This window comes from Pseudopipra pipra, chromosome 22, assembly GCF_036250125.1.
Source record: "Pseudopipra pipra isolate bDixPip1 chromosome 22, bDixPip1.hap1, whole genome shotgun sequence".
Classification (NCBI taxonomy): domain Eukaryota; kingdom Metazoa; phylum Chordata; class Aves; order Passeriformes; family Pipridae; genus Pseudopipra; species Pseudopipra pipra.
Genome location: NC_087570.1, coordinates 1,612,529 through 1,634,892, shown reverse-complemented (window position 1 = coordinate 1,634,892; position 22,364 = coordinate 1,612,529). Strand labels below are relative to the sequence as shown.

General features: G+C 46.9%; 1 long non-coding RNA gene across 6 annotated transcripts in view; it reads right to left on the bottom strand.

Annotated features, from left to right (window-relative positions):
• Positions 1-22,364, bottom strand: part of LOC135401826 (uncharacterized) — a 101,174-nt gene that overhangs the window by 47,244 nt on the left and 31,566 nt on the right. The window lies entirely within an intron of this gene.

Sequence of the window (22,364 nt, the reverse complement as noted above, 5' to 3'; positions counted from 1 at the left end):
AGAGTAATTTTATTTTAACTATATAAACTCTGCAAGACTCAGCAAGTTTTTTTTCGCTGGAACTTACAGTCATAACTGGCAAAATACAGTGAATTGTTTTGAAGTGGAATTAAAACCAAAAGCAAAATAGACACGTGTTCTGTGCACTGAGAATGGAAGATCTGAGGCTAAGACTTCCCCTAGACTTTGGGCTGAGATGAGGATCCTCTGTGATGACTCAAGTCAGGTTCTTTTTAAATGATCTTTTACCAGTTTTCACCCATTGCAATCATTAAATGACTAAAGCTTTATACAATCTGACTATGATGAAGGAACCCCTTCATGCCTGTGGTCTCTAAACCCCCTCAAACCCACTGACCTGGCTGTCTCTGATGGCCCAGCCTGGTCCTGACTGTGATTCATGATCTCATCACTTCTGGTGAAAGGGTCCCTCGTGGCCCAGGGTGGTGCTGAATGAGAATTTCCACAGAGTTTGACATGGGGTGAATTTCACGAAATTATCAGAGAAAATATCAGATAGGCCACGACAGAAATTCAAAATTAGTAATTGCAATTAACCCCCTGCTAACAAAGGGGGAAAACCACTTCACAATTTCCTGTGAGGTCTGAGTAACTCGATGTCCAGGAGAAAGCAGTGGGGTGAGAAGAAAACCAAAGGATACCTGCACGGGCTGCAGGGACAGGAACTCCAGACAGGCCTCAGGGCAAAAAACAAGGTCCAGAAACCCAGAACTTTAAACTCTTCCCTTAAGGATAGATGAAAGAATCAGCTTTTAATATCCTAAGCTTTTGAAAGGAGAGAGCCACAGAACCACTGGTTTCAGTGACCCATTTTTATCAGGCCTCACTGTTTCATCCAGCCCAGAGCACAGGGACACACAATCATCTGAGGGCATCAGTGTGTCTGTGAACTGCACCATCCTGCTGCCAGGGGAAACACTGACTGGTTCAAAACCAGAGCAATATGGGACAAGAGCAATCCTGCTGAAGAACAAGCAGGCAGTAAATGTGCCACAGAAAACTGCTGACCCTGCATTGTCAAAGACTCACAGAACATCCCGAGCTGGAAGGGACCCACAAGGATCATCAATATCCAGCTCCTGGCCCTGCACAGGACACCCCAGGAATCCCACCCTGTGCCTGAGAGCACTGTCCAAAAACTCCTTGAACTGTTACTGGTAAATAAGAGTGTAAATCAGTACATTATTAGCAGTAAATAAGAGTGTATGTCAATTATTATCAGTAAATAAGAGCCATGAGACCCCGCTGCTCTCAGTTTATCCCTGGTTTTGAGTGTAAATCACTGAAGTCACACCAGTGTAAAAGTCAGGAGAGTGAAGAAAATCAGGTTCCAAAGGAGATGCAAAGGACACACCAAACATCACCAGAAGAGGGTTCTCTCCACTCCTGGGAGCACGGAGTGGCCCCGGCCCCGGGGACGTGGCAGCAGAGTCTGTGTGTATCGTACCTGTCCAAACCCAACACCTGCCAGGGCTGTGGGGAGAAATGATGTCAAAAGATAGGTCATAGAAGCCCTAATTTCAAGTTATGAGGAGGGTTCGTGAGAGAAGGTGCCTGCCTTGACCTCCCAAAGCTCTTGCCTTCCCTCTCCCCTGCCCTGGGCCGTGGCCCTGCGCTCTCACCCGGCAGCCCTGGGAGCGGTGACGCTCCCGCTGCTCTCACAGCGGGCCCTGTGTGCGCTGTTTCTTCTCCAGTGATTCATGACTCCCACTTCTCACTTCATCTGCCTTTGTTTTCCTGTGCAGGGAATGTGTCTGGTACATGGCACAACGTGCTGTGCTCCCGCCAGCGCCGTGACGGCTCCACGCGAGTGTCAAGGTAACGACGGCGGCACACACGGCTCAGGGTGGAAACGGGCTGCACAGGGCTTGGCTTCCACTGCTCTGGCCTTGGAAAATCACACAGAGCAGCAGCACAAACACTCTCCCCGCTGAATCACTTCTTTTTCTTTTACTTATTGCCCCCCTGAACTCATCTTCAGCAAAAGGCCTCCCTGGTACTTCACCAAATACCTCCTCCCTGTGACAGTAAAATCCAGACATCAACCAGTATTTTTTCTATGCCAACTTTCAAAAGTCTTTAAGAAGAAACAATGAGACTCTATAAGGATGGAAAAACTGAAGCACGGAATCAGAAAATACCTTGGCTAAGAGCAGTCAGCAGGCTGCTGGAGGAGCTAAGAATAAAATCCTGATTTCCTGATGTTTAGTCTGATCCTCAGTGAATGGGACTCCCTCACGCTGAGAAGGTGCTCAACGATGAACTTTATTTATATATTTACTATTCAGATATGGCATGTTCTCACATCTCTTTATTTTCATGTTAATCATGTTGTGGATCTTCTCCACCCACCTCCCATTTCCTTTGGTACATTTGTTCTGTAGCTATTTGTGTAGAAACCAAGCAATTTCTGCTCCACCTGCTCATAAACACAATGAGAGAGAGAACACAGTGTTACAGCACAGCCACTGCCTTAGCAACAGATTACAGCATCCCTGGGAAGGAACAGGGACCTTCTGGAGAGGAGGAGTGCCCTTCATCTCCCTGAAAAGCTACCGCAGGCAAGTTCTGCCTTTAATTATATCTCCAGCCAGCCCCCCCCTTAGCTTTAAGCACTCAGTGGTTGTAAAGAAAGAACACAAAAGCTGAGCAGAGTTTGCTCCTCGCACTCAGGAAAGCCCAAGTGGGGTTGGTGAAAGCTTGTGAGCAGACTGGCTCCCACAGAACATGCAGACACATATTTGAGCACTCAGTCACGGCGGGTGTAAATAATTCATTCTGCTGAGATCCCAACCCCCTGGTAGCTCCCTGTCTGGCAGGACAGCTCTCCTAGGGATGTACAAAAGGCAAGTAAAGCACAGCCCACAGCCCTTGGCTGTCAGACTGCAAGCAGCTCATGGATCTGGAATCAAAGTCAGGAGCCCTCCACCCTACGGGAAGCTGCTGAAAAGCCTCAGCCAGAAGTTATTGGCCCTGATGGGACGTGCAAGGGCTGGTCTGGCAGGGGATGTCTGACAGCCAGGCCACCCTTGATACATCCTGTCAGAAAAGTAATCATTACTTGGTGGACCTGCGATCCCAGTGCCACCTTGAAGTATTTTTAGAAAGGCCAATATTTGTGTGAAAGCAAAGCTGTTTGATTTTAGCCCTCTCCCAGTCCATCCCAGGAGGTCACACGTGTTTGACTGGGAGCTCTCCAGCAGCAAGGGTGATGTTCCTGGGTTTGCATTTACACAGTCCTGACTCTGGGAGAGGTCTCCAGGCAGAACAGAGACAGAAGATATGACAGACTACAGTAATAACTTGCAGCTATAGACGGGAAGAAGGGTCACCTACATTGTTAAAAGGATGAGATTTGGGCAGCTTGACCCATAAGGGAGACACAAGTCAGAGAACCACATCTTCCACCTTGGATCCCAGAGCCCTGAACTGACACATGATATAATGGTGGGTTATATAAAAGGTCAGTAGTGACATATAACAAAAAACAGACAAAAAAAATCTTCTTTTTCATTGTCTGGGGATTAGCTATTTCATTAAGCTGTCTGCCCATATTAGAGAATTAAGCCTATTATCTGCTGAAGGATTTCGATGCTGAAAAAAAGAGGTCTGGGCTTAGAGCTCATCTAATCATTTTATGACTGGAAATATGAAGCAAAACACGGACGAGGTAAGAGGAGATACAGAAAACCTCTGGCCCGAAGGCAGGAGTGAAAAGGTTGTGGGAGAGCAGTAAACTTGTGTGCAGAAGATGTTTAGTGCTCTCATTGGGTATCTGACTCAACACAGGGGCCCTGAAGATGCAAAAGACACAACCAAAGGCTTTCTGAACCCTGGCCACGACACCTTCTGCGGTCACCTGGAGCTGGTTTGGGCAGTGCCAGCCCTGGATTGGGCAGTGCCAGACCCGGGTTTGGGCAGTGCCAGCCCAGGTTTGGGCAGTGCCAGCCCCGGTTTGGGCAGTGCCAGCCCAGGTTTGGGCAGTGCCAGCCCCGGTTTGGGCAGTGCCCTCCTGTGCCCGGGCTGTGAGTGGCACAGGGCTCCCAGGGCCCGCTGTCTCTCGAGGAGGGAGGTGCCACCCGGGGGAGGGTTTGCACGGGCAGCCCCCGGAACGCAGCGAGTGCCGCCGTGCTGGAGGAAGTCCCTCCTCTGACGCACTGACACCACCTGTCTCTTTACACTTGATGGCATCTGTTGGCATTTTTTATGTGCCAAGGCATTAATACCAGAGCGGAGCAGGGGAGGCAGATACCGAGTTCCTGGGGACCTGGAGTGGTAAAAGCACCTCAGCTGTGCTGGGTCAGGGGATGGGGCTGCCCACGGGCATCACCCCCGGCAGCAAAACACAGCAGGTTGTGTGTTTGTCTCCTCTGCTTGAGGTGCCACTCAAAAAAAAAAATGTGACAGGGGATTAAAATGCTTTGCCAGGGAGGAAGACAAATTATCTTAAAAATAATAAAGACTTTAGTGCCAGGATCAGGTACCAGATGGGTCGTAGAGCAACCCTTGACTTGTCCCCAAGAAAGGTAAAGCAGACAAGCTTTCCTGACATTGCTCAGTCAGCCATGAGGCACCACCAAGAAGAGGCAGATGGTCATTCCATCTCTGAAACTATCTGGTCCTCGGCCTCTGCTGGGAATATGTGTTGAGGTGCCAATTACCAGCACTTTGAGTAGTGCCTTTTGTGATCCAGCCATTAATTTAATCCTGTACCAAGATCTATAAAACTCGTTTCACAAAGAATGGCAAAGAAGGCAGGATAACAACAGGTTTTGATAAACGTCCAAAATAAATAGCTGTAAAACCCAGCCAAAGGCATCAAAAATAAATCAAGAAAAAAAAAGTGGAACAAATTGGTGCCATGTTGCTGACAAGCAGCTCCACTGAAGATCACATGAGTCTCCTTTTAATAAGAGGAAACAGTTCAGAAACCCCTAATGAACCTCTAACCAGAGAAAATAATTTGAAGAGACAAGTGTGTTCTCACTCCCACAAAACACCATTGAGAAGAGGGAGTGCTCAGCCAGGACCATCAGCAGCCAGGTAAAGCCTGCCCTGCCCCTCCCCGAGTCTGTTTTACAGATCAGTGCAAGAGTGCAGCCTCTAGTGCTGGCAATATGGTTCCTTTCAAAATCCACTGAAGTTTGCAAAGGATTAATGAAGGGATCCCAAACAGAGCTCCCCTTCTGGTGCCACCTGTCAAGCCTGTCCTTGTGTGAAAGTGCTGAATAAGTCAGGCCTGCCTGGGCTCCCTCGGCAGGAAGGCACATTGCAGGGTGCTGTGCTCTCTGTGCCACCCCACAGCCTGGGCACTCCCCGATCCCCACGGCAGCCTATGGAGTTACCTGTGGGCTTTGGCAGTCTGGGTTGGACCAACAGTGTGCAGAGAATCCTCCCCTGCCTTTCCTGGGGAGATCCTGTCTCCTCGTTTGGGGTGTCACTCTCTGGGGGGATCCATCCTCCTCCGAGGCCCAAAGGAGGAGGTGTTGGGTGCCCTGTTTGCACTGGGATGAGGGTGTAGCTCCTCATCTGGGCAGTTTTAGAAGGTGCAGGGCAGTGCAGGAGCAGCAGTGCTGCTGTGCCCCACTGCTGTCCCTGTTTGGGGCTCAGGGTAGGTGTACAGGACAGGTTTAGAGCAGAGACAACAGGACTGCCCCAGTGGGGTGCATTCAACTGATGGACCAGGATGAGGGCTCCTGATAAGGAGAAGAAGAATCTAAATCCCAGTGCTCTGGGGTTTTCATTATCTATTTAAAGCACAAACAATGGCAAATAACAGCCTGTCTCCTATCAGGTTTTACAGGTAGTTTTACACCAGGTTTAATCTCACAGGACAAGCAACAGTACTTGGGAAGATGCAAACATTTCAGCTTCTGTGCAGTGAGGCTGTCTGACCACACTGGGGGTTCTGCTCAGGTTTTTACAGACCACGCTGAAGTCTCTGTCCCTGGATGTCAGCTGTGCTTGATGTTATTACAACAGCATGTAATACAATTGTACCTGCCTGCCATGACAAATGCCTAGTGATAACTGAAAAAGAAATGGCAATGCTGGTCTGTGTACGAGGTATTCTCCCATAAATGGTAGAAAAGAAGAAAACAGATTTACTGGTCAAGATTTTTCTCTCACTCATTCTGGGTATCAAGAAAGTAATAATGTCATGACTGGAGAACCTGCTCTGATGGAAGGAGGAGTACAGCCATATTAAAGTTCAGAGAGGCACAAAAATTCAGTAATACAGAGGGCACAGTGATGGAGAAACATTTGCAAGGAGACTGGAGGAGAAAACCAACTGCACCTACTGAGTTATCAAACCCAGAGTGGCCATTAGCAGTGTAATAGGAAAATCAAGTTGCTTTACAAAACAGCATAAATTCAGTCTGAACAGGACTCTAACTTCTGCAAAGACACAGGGAATATATTAATTAATGGCTTTAGTCATAGCACTGTTGTTGGTAGAAGATGTTGAGAAAAATGTGTAAACAAAGGAGCCTTGGGAATGTCACAGTAATTTAAAGTACATAAACCTTCAAAGCACTGCCTGTGATAGAGTGATACATTGTCTTATAATTGGGCAATTGCTTTCATTCCATGATATAATTAGCACACAATTATGGTTATGTGAAAAATCACTCCATCTCCCTCCCTTCCAATTTGTGCTGTTTAATCTCAGCAGAGAATGTCTCTTTTTTGCTGTGGTACCAGTGGGTAACTCCATCCCCACTGCCCAGCTGCAATGGCAGAGCCTCTTTCCTGACTGATGGAAGGGTCAAATATTCCGGAGGGGAACTGAAATCAAGCTATTTGGATAAAATATTTGCTCTTGATACTTTTTTGCACATCCTAAAAAGACACCCACTGCTGCCACAGCCTGAAGTTCAGCACGAGCCCCCCTAATCACTGCAGCCAAACCTGCAGCAGAGTCTGGGTGCCCCCAGTGCCTGTGCTCCATTCAGGGCTGTGCTGAGGGGGCCAGTTGGGCTGCAGCCCCTTTTCTGAGGGCCAGTGTTCAGCCAGCAGCACAGAACCACGGGATCACTGGGGCTGGGAGAGACCTCCAAGGTCACCGAGTCCAGCCTGTGACCGACCCCTCCTCGTCACCCAGAGCAGAACACTGAGTGCCACAGCTCTGCAAGGTTATCTGCCCTCCAGAACGCAAATGTTTGGATGAACCTTGTGAAAACCGTGGTTTTAAATGCACAGGCTCTGCCCGAGCTGCAGCACATGCGTTAGACCCTCGTTCCTACGCATGTTCTGTTGTGTCTGGGGATGAGTTGTCTCTGCTCTTGACTCCCTCCCTCCCAACATGCTCCTGGCTGAGGTTTGCTCCATGTCCCTGTGCCCAGCAGAGGCTCAGGGCTCTCTGCACACTCAGACAGCACCCGGTGCAGGAAACAATCCCGGCCTTTCCCAGAGTTACCATCATTTCCTGCAGCTCACAGTCCTTCCCCACCAGGTGGAACTCACCTCTGCAACTGCCTCAGAAGGAGGTTTTATCTTTAGTAGAATTGTCTGGATCACTTTCAGTGAGATCTTAAAGAACAGAATTCCTGGGTGCCTGTTTATACCCCAGAAGAGATCAGTGCTGCCTTCCCACTGCCCATGGGCACACACAAGCCTTTCTCCCCAGATATTCCCCAAACCAGCCCTTCTCCCCACAAACACACATGTACCTATCACTAGATGCCCCTTCTTTCCCAGAGCAGTCACTTCCCACGTGCACCCATAAAGAGGGGCAGGCACCAACAGAAATTTAAGGGGGGGGGGAATTGCATTTCAGATGGAAAAGAACAACAACGACAATAAGAACAACCTCTCACACTCTCTGTGCTCACTCCTGTGGGAGATATTTATCCATGGGAAAAGCTTTACAAATTTTAAGTAAACGAAAAAAAAAATTATATTTTCATAACATTTGGGAGGAAATGCATCTTAATGGAAAATAGCTAGAGAAAAATAATAGCAGCTAGTGAGCTGAAGGAACTATATTCTCCCTGACATGCAACAACAATAGAAGCTAATGCGAGTCATTTGCAGAAGGAAAAGTGAATAGCTGTGGCATATTTGCAAAGAATATATGGCAGTTTACCAGAGGCAAAGCTCCAAGGAATACCAGCTGGGACATAAGAAGGGAGCTATCAGAGGAGGAGGGAGGTATAACGGCATCATGGGATGGCTGGCACCGCTCCCGTGAAGCGTTTCATGGAACGAGGCAGAGCTGAGCAGAGCTGGTGAACCAAGGTGGGGGTGGCACTCACGGGGGCTCGTGGCAGGGGGCCAAGGAAGGCACCAAAAACACACATGTGGGGATTTGGAGCATGTCTCCAGTTGGCAAATTTACCAGTTATTAAACCCCAGTCGTGCATTGGATTTTATTAATAACTAGTCTCCTATTTCGATCAGAAAACATTTACTTCAAATAGGATTTAAAAATCAAACCCTTCTAATTAGGACACTTGTCATTTGTGGAAAATTGCATCCTACTGGCTTTGCACTTTGATCTTATTACCTGAAGACCAGGATGACCCATTGCTTTGTGCCCCAGCCTGGCACCTCAGCAACACAGAGCCCGGGGAATGAGAAGGCATCCCAAATGCCACAGTAACATCCCATTTGTCTGGATGCTGCCAAAAAGTTGATTTCCACGTTTGGATATATCTAAGTGAGGAAGCTGCCTCTGCAACAGGAGAAAAGTGCACCCTAAATTTTGAAAAAAAAGGTGGATAAACTTATTTCTATCTGAATGCAGATTTTAAGCAACGTGAAACAAGCTGTGCGTGATCCCCACATCCCAAACAGCATTAATTTTCAATCCCTCAGTATTTTGTTTTCTCCACGAGATAACTACAGCAGTTATTAATAATTTAGGCTTTGAAAAGGGAGCTGTCTGGGTTTGCAAGAGAAATTTCTCATTCATTTATGCACAAGGTAAAATCGGGGCAAAATACTGGGTAACAGTTCACAGCCAGGTGATTTCAGCTCCAGCTTCTCCCTGCAGCAAACGGGCTGTCCCAGGGAACAGGAGAGCCCTTGGACTCCTGCCTGTGCTCCTGGAGGCCGCTTTGTCCAGGTTTGATGGAGCACCTGGGGAGTGAGAAGGTGCTGGAGGACAGGTCTGAGGGGCTGGGGGGCCTGACTGTGGAAGAGCCCCTGAACTGAATTCTGAGGCCAGAAGGAGCTGTGTGACAGCGAATCCACCGCTCTGCACGGCTGCAGCTTCCCCTCAGAGCAGCACAGAGCTGGCCCAGGGACAGCAGCTGCCAGAACTCAAATTATGACACACTCCAATCCACTTCCAGAAGTAGTGAGGGCCTGGGTTTTATTCTCCAGGATATTAGTGCCAGTATATTTTGTCACTTCTTAAAGAACATTTGGCTGCAGCTCTAGGATTCCTCTTTTTTAAGATTTCACTAAGGGGCTCAAGAATTGCAACAAATAGCTTGGAAAAGACGAAAAAGAATCCTGTCATTCTACTGACTGTAGTTAGGGTGCAGTTCAGTGCAGTGTGGTGATTGGTGTCCCGGAAATCATTCCTCAAGTTCATACTGTGATATAGCAGGAAATAAATCTGAGCCAACCACACAGTTCCCATTCCAGTGTGCTGCCATCAACCGGTACGTTAATCCCATCAAAATGAGCTTCTTGGGAAGAACAGAAGTTACACTGGTGGGGGGAAAAAGGAGGGGGTAAGTTTCTAAGTGTTGGTAGAACCTACTTCCCACTCACATCCCCAGCTCCCTAAATTACAGATACAAGATCTGTGTTCGAATTACTGACAAGGTTACCAGCTGGAACTTTACACTCAATTCAATTATTTTATATTGTACCTTCAGGCTCCATTCCAGAGTGACTCTTAAAGAATAATCAGACTTATTCAATAGGCAATCAAAATGAAATTACTTTGTGTAAGTACAACGAGGTTACACACTTGGTGCAGTCTGTAAGTTATGTGCTGCTGATTTTCAGGGCTCTAAGATTTGGACTCTGACTATCTGTGATGTGCAGGACAGAATCTCCTCACAGCTTCAGCTTAACCTTTTTACTGTCTCCACCACACCTTGGATAAATAGGGAGAAGCCAACAGTGCAAACAAATTACAAAGCAGCTGCAAGTGGTGCTTTATATTGGAACTACTCCTGGAAGCAGCTCTTGATGGACTGGCTTCCTCCAGGCATTACCAGACCTAACTCACACCTCAGAGTAATGGTTCTTTAGCTTGAACTTCCAGATACTGCAATAATTTGAACAAAAATATAAGATTATATTGATTTTCATGCAAAATGAAGGTTCTCAGCTCTGTACTTTGCAGCCCAGAAGTTTGTCTCCTGGAAACACAACAACTCTCCACTTGGAGACGACACCAACCCCAACCCCACGGTTGGACTTGAGCCCCACTGAGCTCGAGGTGTTGGGATGTGTCCAGAATTTCAAAGGCATCACTGGGGATGTCTGAGCCGAGAGCACCCGAGGAGCAATCTGCAGGAAATGGGCAGGAATTTCGGCGGAGGAGCTTTGTGGGATCGCGCTCAGTGGTCCTGCAGCTTTCCTTCCAGGAATGTAAACAGCTCTCCCTGCAATGTCTCTGTTATGTCTCTGCTCCGTTACAATTTCCTGACCAGGGCAGCTGCCAAGAGCACGGGAATGGAGCCATTGGGAGGAGCAGCTCCATCCCTGGGATCTGAGCAGGCTCTGGGAGTGCAGGATCCCCAACCCTGCAGGATTGTACCACTGCTGGAGACACAATGAGGGCGTTTCGTTATTCCCACTCCAATTTATGGAAAGACTGGGAGGCTGGGCTCTCAGGCTGGTGATTCCTCAAGACAGGCAGAGACTTCTTGAGGTGAGACAGAGCATCCCTGTGGATGTAGCAAGTCCTGTGTTCCCATGGGAGAGGTGCTGGCACAGCCCTCAGCTCCCCATGGGCACTGCCCAGGGCCCAGAGCTCTGTGAGAGGAGCAGATCTGCTTTGCTGGGCTGCCACAAGTAGTGCTTGGCTTTGCATTTTGCTTCAGTGTTTTCAATTGCGCAAAAGGGATATAAGAAATTGGTAATAAAAATGGAAGTTTGTATTAGAAGTGGTATTTAGCATTTAATTTGACTAAAAAATAGGACTACACAAGATATGGTATAAGAGATATGAGATTAGAGGTCAGAATTTTTGAGAGTTTAAATGCACTGTAAAATTACAATATAACATTTGATTAAATCCACAAAGCTTTACTAAAGCTCTCATAGCACTGAGACACAACTGTTGCCTTGGAAGGCCCCAGGATGTGCAAACCCAGAGCTTGATGTGGTTATTACTTCCAACCAAACTACAAGGATAATGACAAATTATTAATTGTGTATCATTTTGATAAAAAAATCATTAATCTGACTTTGACAGTGGCCATAAATAGGCTGAGTGGTTTTCAAAGACTTTGCCTGTCCTCCTACACAGTGCTTTCCTTCATGACAGCAGCTGAAAAAAAAACAAACTCATTTTCTTAATACATTTGGAGTTTGGAAATGCATTTTCAGTGAAGTAGCTCATCCTTCCTCTTGGGCCGTTGGTGATGAAGTTTCCTGGCAGTGGAAGGGCCCCTTTCCCCCCAGCTGGTTGCCTGCAAAGCCATGGCTGGAGGGGGGCAGTGAGCTGGAGAATCTGAGCCTTGGTCTGAGGGAAGGAAGAGGATTTGCCCCGGGGCTGATGTTGCAGAGAAGGTTTGGCTGAGGTGACACTGAGGCTTCCCTGGGGAAAGGGGGAAGCAGGCACAGCATCAGCTGTTCCCTCTGTTTGCAGTGCAGCTGGGAATGAGAAGGGGGAAAACCACCTTGGAGCACTTGATTTAATGGAAAGAAGAGACAAAAGTACAGAATAATGAACAAAACTGGCCGAAATAAAACATCCCATGGTCTTCATTCTTGTCTCCATTTTGTTGTTCCTTCCTTGGCCTCACAAGGTTTATTCCAGCTTTACATCACTTGGAGAAGTTGCTCTGGCTCTCCTTGTTTTCCACTTGGTACAAATTCAAATCAGTTCCCTGTCCTCTCGTCCCAAATCACTTGGCTGCTTGTTCTGACTGTAATCCTGACTAAAGATAGGCAGGAACCAAAGAGCTGAAAGATGGTTCTCCTTAGAGACCTCACTTCTCTCTTTTAGCAGCTCTCTCAGAACTCAATCCTTTGCCATTTAGCCACCTCCACAAAACAAGAAGTTAATGGCAACAACTTTTAAAATTGTGGATTTTATGATTTTATGTATGCAAGCTGATGTAGCAGGAGAATAGCAACAAATGAGAAATGGCAATTAACACTCCCGGAGTAAAGCCTGCTATTTCTCCTGTTCCTCAGCCCTTCTCTCACAAAATGCTTTCAGAAAGAAGGCAGCTGATTCTAGCAAGCAAGAATACACATTTCATAATTCCACTCCATTGCTTTTCCAAAACCAAAAATATGTAGGAAGAACATTTCAGTATAACTAATTAGCAGGCTCTGTGTCCTCATCCTTGTTAAATCAAGGGACATCTCTACAAGACTCCTCATCCAAACCTAGTTCAGGTAATGAAATAACAATATTTAAAAGATTAAATTGCTATTTTTTTCCCCCCACAAAATCAGAATCAAAATGATTCTGGAAAATGAGCACATGTTCCTAGGGAACATAATTCTCTGCAACTGTTTCCTTCCCCAGAAGTGGCAGAAGTGATTTCTTTTTCTGTGTGTGCTGAGTGACTCGTGCCCCCCTGCCCTGGCAGGGGCTGAGGGCTCCCTGTGCTGGTTCAGTCATCTTTGGCTGCTCACACAGACCCACCGTGTACAGGGAGTTTTGATAAGATCCAAAGGAGCTTCGTTGTTATGGGAGTTCCTCCAAATCAATTATTTGGAAATTTCAAACCTTTTGAAACTTGCCCATCATTAATCTCTGAGATAACATGGCATGGAATAATATCTGCTCCACGTAGATCACACAAACAGGGGAAACATCTGGGGCCCTGTGCCTGAATAGTCTTTGTTCACTGCTGCTTTGAACAGAGCTATGAACACATTTGGGTAGGAAAGAAGAGCTTAGTTTAATGAAAAAGAAACTCTTTGGTAATGCAGAGAATCTCTGTAAACTCCAAATCTCTGGAGAGTTCTGGGGCCATTGCTGTTCACTGTCCATGGAGCCAGACCCTCCTGTCTGTGTGCAGTTCAGCCCTGCTGCCATAGGCAGGCCAGCCACCAGATGCTCAGAAATACTCATTCCTCTGCAAATTAGTTCACCTCATTCCGTGGCCAAATCACTCACTTGTCAATCCCCCTTTGGCCTTTGCAGTTAATGGGATCTGCTCTCCGTCGCTCTGCAGGGATTTCTTACTCCCATTATGAAAGAGAAAACCCCTCTCTGAATTCAAGTGGAATTCATTTTCCTAAATATACAACCACAAGTTGCCTCTCTTTTGTTTTAGAGTGGTAGATTGGGGAGTGTTTTGCGTTGATTACGAATGAAAGATGCCTTTAAAACTCGGAATGAAAAACGTGCTGCTTTTCATTCAAGTACATCCTGAAATGAAACACCTCCTGGATTTTTCTCAGTATTTTCTCTGTTTACCTCTCCCCTCTATATCCATGTTCAAAAAGATCATTTTAACCCTGAATATTCCACAGCTAGAAAGTGCAAATGGATGTTAACAGGCATTTGTAGTGGGGCAAAGAGCAGACCTGCAATGAGTCCCCCTGCCATGGCCTGGGCTGAGCCCAGAGCACCACCAACACAAGCACCTTGAGGGAGTTACTGCAAAGCACTGAAAGAGCCACTGACACAGGTTCCTTCTCCTTCACTCTGTTGAGAAGCTCTGCTACAAGCTGTGGCCAGGAGACCTATCCATTTTAAAATTTAAACATGTGCTTCTGAGCTCCTTCCCGGGTCGGGCCCGGCGTTCCATGCCAGGCCTCCTGCCATGTGCCCCATGTAGTTTATAGGAACCTCCAGGGCTGGCTTTAATCTGCTTTCCCAGGGTCCCTGCCTTCGGAAACGTATGCCCCAGGAAGAGAGGGGAGGAAAGAGAGAGGGGAAATCAAAGCACAAGGAGAGTTCACTCATGTAAATGCGAGTGAACCCTGATGTGAGGGCTCATCTCGCTCTCAGGCCTCAGCCCTTCACCTCAGGTGCTGGATGAGGGGGGACCGTTCTCCCCTCTGGATTGCGTAAATGAGGAAGCTGTTCCCTCCGTGGTCCTGGAAAGACATATGTGCTTCATTATCTGGATTCCTTGTATTGTTTCAGCTTGTCGTTGCTGGCTGGGAACATGCAGCCTTGAGCTGTTCCCATTTTTAAAATGCACTTTTTTCTGCCCCGGATTCTTGCCAAGTGGAGATTTAAGTGCACTATTACTTTTATAGAAGACTATTAAGAGTTATTAGATCCCATTAGAGCAGACTATGCTCTTTTTTTAAAAAAAAGAATCCTTTCCTTTATTTTTGAACAACCATTTATACTCATTTAAATCTGACAGAATGTTTGTATCAATGCAAACACAGTTAATTATATCTTAGATCTGTGAGAACCTTTCTTGTTTATTTTTTTTTTAAATGTTTTACTAGTCTCCCCTAAAGGCTGTGTTTTACTTGTGTGGCTTTAAGGCAAGTCTGAACCATCATGGGTGCACAGTGCACTGGGTGTTCTGGCATGGATGGCAGGAGAAGAGTTGGAGAGAAGTGATGGAAGGTGAATCACAGCCTGATCCGTGTCCATGTTCTCCCCAGGTCCAGATGAATCCTCGGCTCATGGAGACCAAAACTTCAAAAGCAATCTTTGTATCAGTAGAAGTGGGATCAGACCCTCCAGGACAGGGGGAATGTGAGCTGGTGTTACTGGCAGAAGCCACCACCAGTAAGAACTGCACAGATCCCCCTTCCTGGGTGGTGGTGCTGTTGTAAAGGCAGGATTAATGCCTGGATTAATTGCTTGTCCCTTCCAAGTTGACTTCATGCCTCCTCCTTTCCTCGCAGTTTACACCCAGTTCTCCAGATTTCTCTGCGTTGCTTCTTTGTCTCAAGCCAATTTCAAATGAAATGAGTCAAAAAAGTCTCAGAGGAGTAAGGAATTAGATGTGCTGACACTGTGTTTTCCGAAAGCCGTCTGGGAGCTGAGCTCTGACGTTCTCCCTCCCCTCATGGCAGCAGTTGCTCTATGGAACGTTCTCAGTAGCCCGGCCCTACGGGTTTGATCTGCTTAAACTCTAATTTGTATAACCCACTTTGGGAAGAATGAGATGTCTTCCTGGAAAACGTTCCCTTTCCCTTCTCATCCCTTCCCTTCTCGAAGACACCCTGTGAGGAGATGACTAAATGCTGCCACAGGAGGGAGAAAAACAAACAGGAAAGAATTAAAAGGGCCTCGGATAGGGCATAAATTATTCAGCTTTTCCCCTCCCTAAACCCTCCTGCAGCCAGCACATGCACAGCACCTCCCTCTGGATGAGCCTTTGGCAGGAGCAGCAGATCCATTAACTCTCCAGCACTTGGCCATGAGGAGGATCCTCCCTCCAGAAAACTTTGCAGGAACTTTTGCTGCACAGCTGGAGCAGGCAGAGGAGGGAGAAAGTGGGAGGGGGAAAACATCCTGGTTCTGTGAGGAATCATGTTTGAAATGGCTTCTCAGAGCATAAAGCAAGTCCAGGATTAGCAGTCATTGTTTAAAAATGTATATGCTCCTGGACCTGAAGAGTTGGTGCAGGAAAAAAACGTGGTTCTATTTTTGATTTCATTTCAAAGATTGGCTTCACAAACCAATCAGCCACGTGAAGCAGCAAAGAGCACAGTTCTCACAGATGCTGGTTGGCTTTTTTCATTGTTACTCTTAAGACACACTCTGAGGAAGGCAGTGGAAGCACAGTAGTTCTGTCTTGTCTTAACCTGGTCCTCTCTACTTGGGTTGTAAAGCCCTTTGGTTTCGTCTAGAGCAGGAAAAAGGGGTTTCTTTCAAGAACTACAGCTCAGTTAACTTGTTTAACTAAACAGAAGCCAAACTTGACCAGCATTGGGATCACGGTTGAGCAGCTTTAGCTCAGTTCAGGAGATGGAATAAAATTAAATTAGGTCAACTGAACCAACTGCTTCAACTTTTTCCTTAAGCAGTCAGGCTTTGGAAGTTTGCTACAAGTGACGGACTGAAAACCTTGGGAAACTTCTGAGCACGGATCAGGCTGAGCATTCCCAGGTTCCTTCCACCTGCTTCCACCTGGAAGAACAGAAGAAGAGGGGAAGAGGGGAAGCTCCACCTTAGTGGACCATTCAGCCTTAACCTACCCTTCAATCTGCCTTGAAATTTGGCTTTTCTTTGGCATTTGGGCATTGCCTGGCTGAAAATGCCATGGAGGAAGTGATATTATTTTTCTAGATTACAAAATATGGTGGTAACAGGGCTGAGACCCACTTGACTTCTGCTCTGCTGGAGTCCTGGATGAGGGAATCATTCCATTCTTCCCACAAGGAGGGACAATGCCACAGGATTAGCCTCTCCCCCGCTGCTCTTTTTTGTTTTGAAATCTTCTTTCAGCAAATGTACAGAGTAGATGATAAATTATTCTTCCTACGCCAGGAATTTTCCATTTTGAGTTTTATCTGTTGCTGGGTTTTGGCACCATTAAACCGTTAAGGATAAATTTAAAAGTAATTGAGGATCTGGCTCCCTGGATCGTAGTTTGGGGCTTTCCTGCAGAACAGGAAAGGTTTGGGATTCAGGAAAGCTCTTTGATTTTTGGTGAAGCTCGGGAGTATCTGTTGCCCTTGCAGATAACTCACTTTACCTAGGCACTGATTGTATTTCCTCTGCCTTTCCCTCTCTGCACTCTGTGAGTTTTCCAGTAAGGCTGATGAGCTTCAGAAAGGCAGAGAAGAATTAACATAACATGGAAAACAGTTTGAGGAGAAGGAAACCAGCAAGGAGCCCTCAGTATTCTGCTGAAAATCCTGCAACTGAAGTCGGGAAGCAAAGGGATGTTAATCAGAGGACATGTAGCAACCAAGTTGAAAAGCTGTTGGAGGGGAAAGAGAGCAAGGATTTTACACAGAGGTCAAGAATTAGATTTGGGAGAGTCACAAGACCTGGAAAGAATGTTGGATGAAGTGGAAAGCGATTTAAAATTGTTTATTTTATATTCTAATGGGGTCTGGAAGTGAATATATCACAGTGAGATGGGGTGCATGCATGTGACAAGGAAATTGGGTTTGCTTCAGAAAAGATTAAAGAACTATCATCTAATATCAGACCACAGGAAGACAAAACAAGCTATTACAGAAATCCAGCAGGGAAATCTGGCTGTGAGGCAGGTCCCACTGCTGTCCTCTGTCCCCCAGACTGTACAGGATGCATTTTTAAAGAGTTTACGCTTCCTTCTCTTTGCTCTCCTGACTGGTCTGTGTGAGCTGGAAGGAACACCATCTGGACAGGTCAGTGCAGCAGCACTGGTAGTTTACAGAAGCTGGAACAAATATTGGAATTATAGTTGTTCTTTTTTTCCAAGGGAAGGAGAGGAATGGAAATGGAAAAATGTCAGTGAAAAAACCCCATGCAGGGCCCAAACTTCAGAGCTGAGGAAGTCTGCAATGGAGAATGTCGTTGAGACAGCTGTGCTGGGCCTTACCTAACCTGGGGCTGCCCAAGGCACTTCCATGAGGTCATTCCATTAGCCTGTTGCTCCACTCCTTGCTCCTGACACCTATTAAATCTGCAGAGTTGGAGTTTGGGGTTGTCAGGGCAGCACTGCATGGGACACAACAGAACCCCTGGGCATGTGGGGCAGGGACACAGACCCTGCCCAGAAGCAATTTGTTCTTTTCTTGGCTGTCTTTTCAGGATATTACCTTCTCTGCACATTTTAGGATTGATTAGAGAACCAAAGGAATAATTTACTCTCTGTCTGTGCTGTTTTATGCCAGGTGAAAGTAGAAAAGGTGATTTCAGGGCTTGGGCCTATACTTTTCCTTGCAGGAAATATCCCTCTTGATTTCAAAAGAATAGAGAAAGGATTCATTCATATTCACAACAGTCACAAGATCTTGCAAGTTTCTGGCGTCTTGTCCCAAAGGAACCCAGAGTTACCTGCTCTACATTGTAGATAACAAAGACCTTACACAACATTTTATGTTGATTATCCTCAAAAAAGTTTTCTTTGGGACGTCCTCTGAATATCTCTCAATGTCCCTCATTTCTAGCCCTCAAGGGAACAGTTTCCTGCTCCGTTCTGTTTGGTCCTTCCCAAAAACCTGAGCTCAGTGTGGAGCACCTGTCCCACACCCTCCTTCATCTGCCACCAATCCCAAAGTCCTTATCCAGGACCTGCCTCCTGCTGCCTCGTGTGGCTGGAGAAGCAGAGATGCATCCTGCAATGGTCATCCTTCCTGACAAAGGGCAATCATTTTGAGTAAGTCTTTTATTGACATAAAACCTGAGTGGCAACTAAGAGACTGGCTAATAAGCTGCTTCTCACTTCCACCAGGAGCCTTGAAGTGCAGGACAGAATCCAGGAGAGATTTTCTGGAAAACGAAGAGAGGCCCAGTAAAGTATCTAAGCCTGGGCAAGTCAATAAACTGTCACAGTTGCCCAGAAGGAATTGGCTTGTCTTAGATAAACTTACAAAAGGCCCTGAAAAAACAGAACTTTTTTAAATGGCAGAGATTAATTTTCTGACTTCAAAGTCGTATTAATGCAGAGTTTGGCTGAGGTTTCCTGTGCAAGCAGTTTCCCCCCGAGCAATGATTTCAGAATCCGCCTTGTTTCAAGGCTGGCATTTGCTGCAGCTGCAGACCTGGAGTATTTTCGATCCCCTCTGAGTGCTGGAACAGTATCCAACAATTAAACCACAACCCAAAAACAATCAAACATCTGTTTGGAGGCTGCTCAGTGACTGACGTTCTCCTGCCAGCAAAAACACTGGAGCTGCTGAGTGATTCCTGTCTTGTGTGTGTGGATGTGCTGCCTGTGTGGGGTTTTGTTCCTCTCAGCAGTGACATTGGGTGTGTGGAAATGTGCTGAGGAGCATTTTTACTGCAATATATGGATGTGCCCCGAGAGTTTATTTGTGGAAGTATTTTTTGTTGATATGAGCACCCGTGTTTGAGTATCAGCTGGGGACTGGTGTGCTGGAGGTGGTTTTGGAGGAAGCAAAGGAGGATGAGGACTGTGAGCCTGGGCTCAGGTATGTGTCCATGGAATGCTCTGGGGTGGTGTGTGCTTATTTACAGGTATCTACTTCTTTTTATTTTGGGGCAAAATTAGGATTGTGGTTGCATGTAGTTTCAGGTAGAGACAAGTATTTTGGAGAGTGGACATGTATGTGTGGAGTGGACATGTATGTGCACATGTAGGACTGGGTTTGTGCTTTTTTGGTGGATCCTGCACCTGATCTTTGAGTTCTGCCATTGAGCTGATCAGCTCCTGGGGCCAGAGGAGCTGATGTCCTTCCCTGCAGGCCCAGGGAGGGGATCTCACACTGCTGGCAGCACCTCAGAACTGGGTTCAAGGGAAGAACCAGGGCTGCCCCTGATGGGATCTCAGACTCTCTACATCAAACCCCCCTGACTTCAAGAACTCTTGGGACTACAGCAGAGGCTCTGGGGATGGTTCGGCTCCAGGGCTTTGGGAACAGGGATGGGGTAATGAAATGACGTCTGTCTGCTTGGAGGACAAATTCCCCTCCTTCCTAAAAGCACTTCCAGACTCCATGCAGGTAGCTGCTTTTGTCCTATTTTATTTATAGCCTTCAAATAACCATGGGCTGTTGAAAGCACCATGCAAATGGCATTTATCCCCAGTAGGAACTCCCACCCTATAAAACTAAGACCAGCTTTTGGAAAAGGCAATTGTTCCCACTGCCAGCCAAATGACAGCTTGTGCTGCTCCTACCAGCTCCCCCCGGGGTGTCCAGGCTGCTCTTTGTGGTGGCTCCCTGTCCCTCTGTCCCTGAGTCACTGCAGTGGGTACACGAGGGAACATCAGCCCCTCGAGTGACAGACCCTGGGCCACCCACGGCCTGTATTTCGGGAGCATTCCGCTGTCTGGGAGGGAGCAGCTGGAGAGTTTTGCTTTAGCCCATTTCTCAAATATCCTCTCGCTGAAGTATAAGAACAGGCTGTTACAGGAAGGAAGGATTTGATGATCTTCCCACCGTGAGCCCCACAGCTTAACTTATTGCTATAATCACCTATTCTTTTGTACCAGCACTATTTTTCTTTTTACCAGTTTAAGCTGAGAAAGTTCACTAGAAAACAGCTTTGCCTCAGAAATCAGAGGAAGTTCTGTTGCTCACAGAGCACAGAGGGCAGCAGTAAAGCACAGGGAATCAGCAGTTTCTGTCGTGGCTGCTGCCCAGGTGCTGGAGAACACAAACCCAAATTTATCTTTGGTCAACAAAATTTTCTCATCCGTCAAATGGGGAAAGGATTTACTGTGGTGGGAGAGAGGCTCAGGCAACATCCTGTCTCCCACTTTGACACACGTGGACTCGAGTGCCAGAAGGACACTCCTGCTGCCCCACAGGTGCTGCCTCCAGGGTTGGCAATGGCAGAGGAGGCACGTGCTGTCCCCCACGGAACAGAGAGACTCTGTAATGCACAGGGTGATCCTCACTCCTCCTTTTCCAACACAAGACCCCTCACCAGGGTATAAAATGAGGATCCTGACAAGAGGCCCTTCGTCAGCATTAGCAGCTGCTCAACTTCTAACTCTTGGTTTCCCACAAACTCCAGCTCCAGAAAAATATGAAGTGCAACTTTAGGAAGCTCTCAGCTGTCTACCACTTCACTCATTTCCATAACAGATGTGAAATAAATTTTGGTCTCTCTTCTATTCCTGTCTTGTCTGTCTCTAAATTTTGAGACCCTGGAACTTTGAACTGTTCCCTTAAAATTCATTCCTTATTTGTTGCAGGAGTTTTGAGTGATACTTGAAGCTCTTTTACTTGGGAATTAATACCCTCCCACTAATTAGTCCAAACCTCAGAAAGCCTCAAACTTTAAATTTTGGCTCAATATTCAGCCAACCAATAAATAATGTGAGAATGTGAAAACAAACAGTAAGACACAAACTTACTATGGGTGTGATGTCTTAGAGATAAAGGTGTGGTATTGCCCAGTGAAAACATAGATTTAGGAGCAATGAAATGAAATCTCAGGATGACTACTGGGAATAATGTCTTTGAAGCTGATGGAATAGTCACCCCTTGGAAAGCACAAAGAACTGCCACAGGTACAGACAAACCAAGGAATGCTGGAAATGGGCCAGCTGTGTGCAGATGTTACTGTCACAAACACGGGCTGGACTTGCCCAGGGCGGTTCCTGCAGTCACAAAAAACCAAGTGGAAGTTCCATGAGCTGCCAGCCCTTGGCTTGTCACCCCCTGCTCTGTGCCCCCATCCCCAGCCACACTGTTGGCATTGGCCTGGCCCTGTGACACAACAGTCCTCTTGTTACAGCAATAACCTGGATCAAAAATCTGGCATTCCTTTTGGGAATGATACAAAAGAGCACCTGAGTGTCTCCTTGAGGAGGTGGAGGTTATTCAGACCTGGAGAGGTACTTGCCATGCAAAGGCTCATCCAGGCTGAGAAGAGCAGCTTCCCATGGTCAGCCCCAGGGGAGCAGGGGTGTCAAATCCCCACATCTGCTGTGAGCTGTTCAGGGAGAGCCATCCCTGCCTGCCCAGCTGCCCTCCCATTCACTGGCACTCCACAAGGAGCTGCTTCACAGTCCTTACTGGAAACAATGGGACCTTTCAGGGATGAAATCAGATCTTGACTCTGATAGGAAGGCAGCTGGGAGACACAGGAAAGCTTCTGCTCGCTGTCTCTTCCTTGTCTCACGAGGTTTGGATTCAAGGAATCCCAGTCAAACACCCACAGCCCCTTCAGAGAGGTCAGTGTTGCAGAGGAGGCTCTAAATGCACAGTCCCCTGCAGGAAAATATGTAGGGAGAGGATAAGTAGCTCACAGTTTTGATGGATAGAGGAGGGGTGTGAGTATACATGGCAATGGATGATAGAAGATAAAAAGAAAGAACCAAAGAAGAGCATTGAATTCCACTGCTTCTTCCACCCCTAGAGCAGCCCCCCTGCTTTGTGAATGTAAGGTTTATAGAGGAAAAAGTGTTTTTCATGGTATTCAAGTGCAGGACCTGCACTCAGGTATCACTGCACTCACCTGGACTGTGAGGCAATAACTAACTCTGTGTTTGGTTCCTCTGGCTACAGTTCATTGTACAAAAGGACTGTACAACAGGAACTCATCTGGGCTCTTCACAAGCACCCTGAGAATGAGGGACATGAGGAGCTGCTCCCCTGAGGGGTGAGTGAAGAACTGCAGGGCAGGATGGCTCAATAAA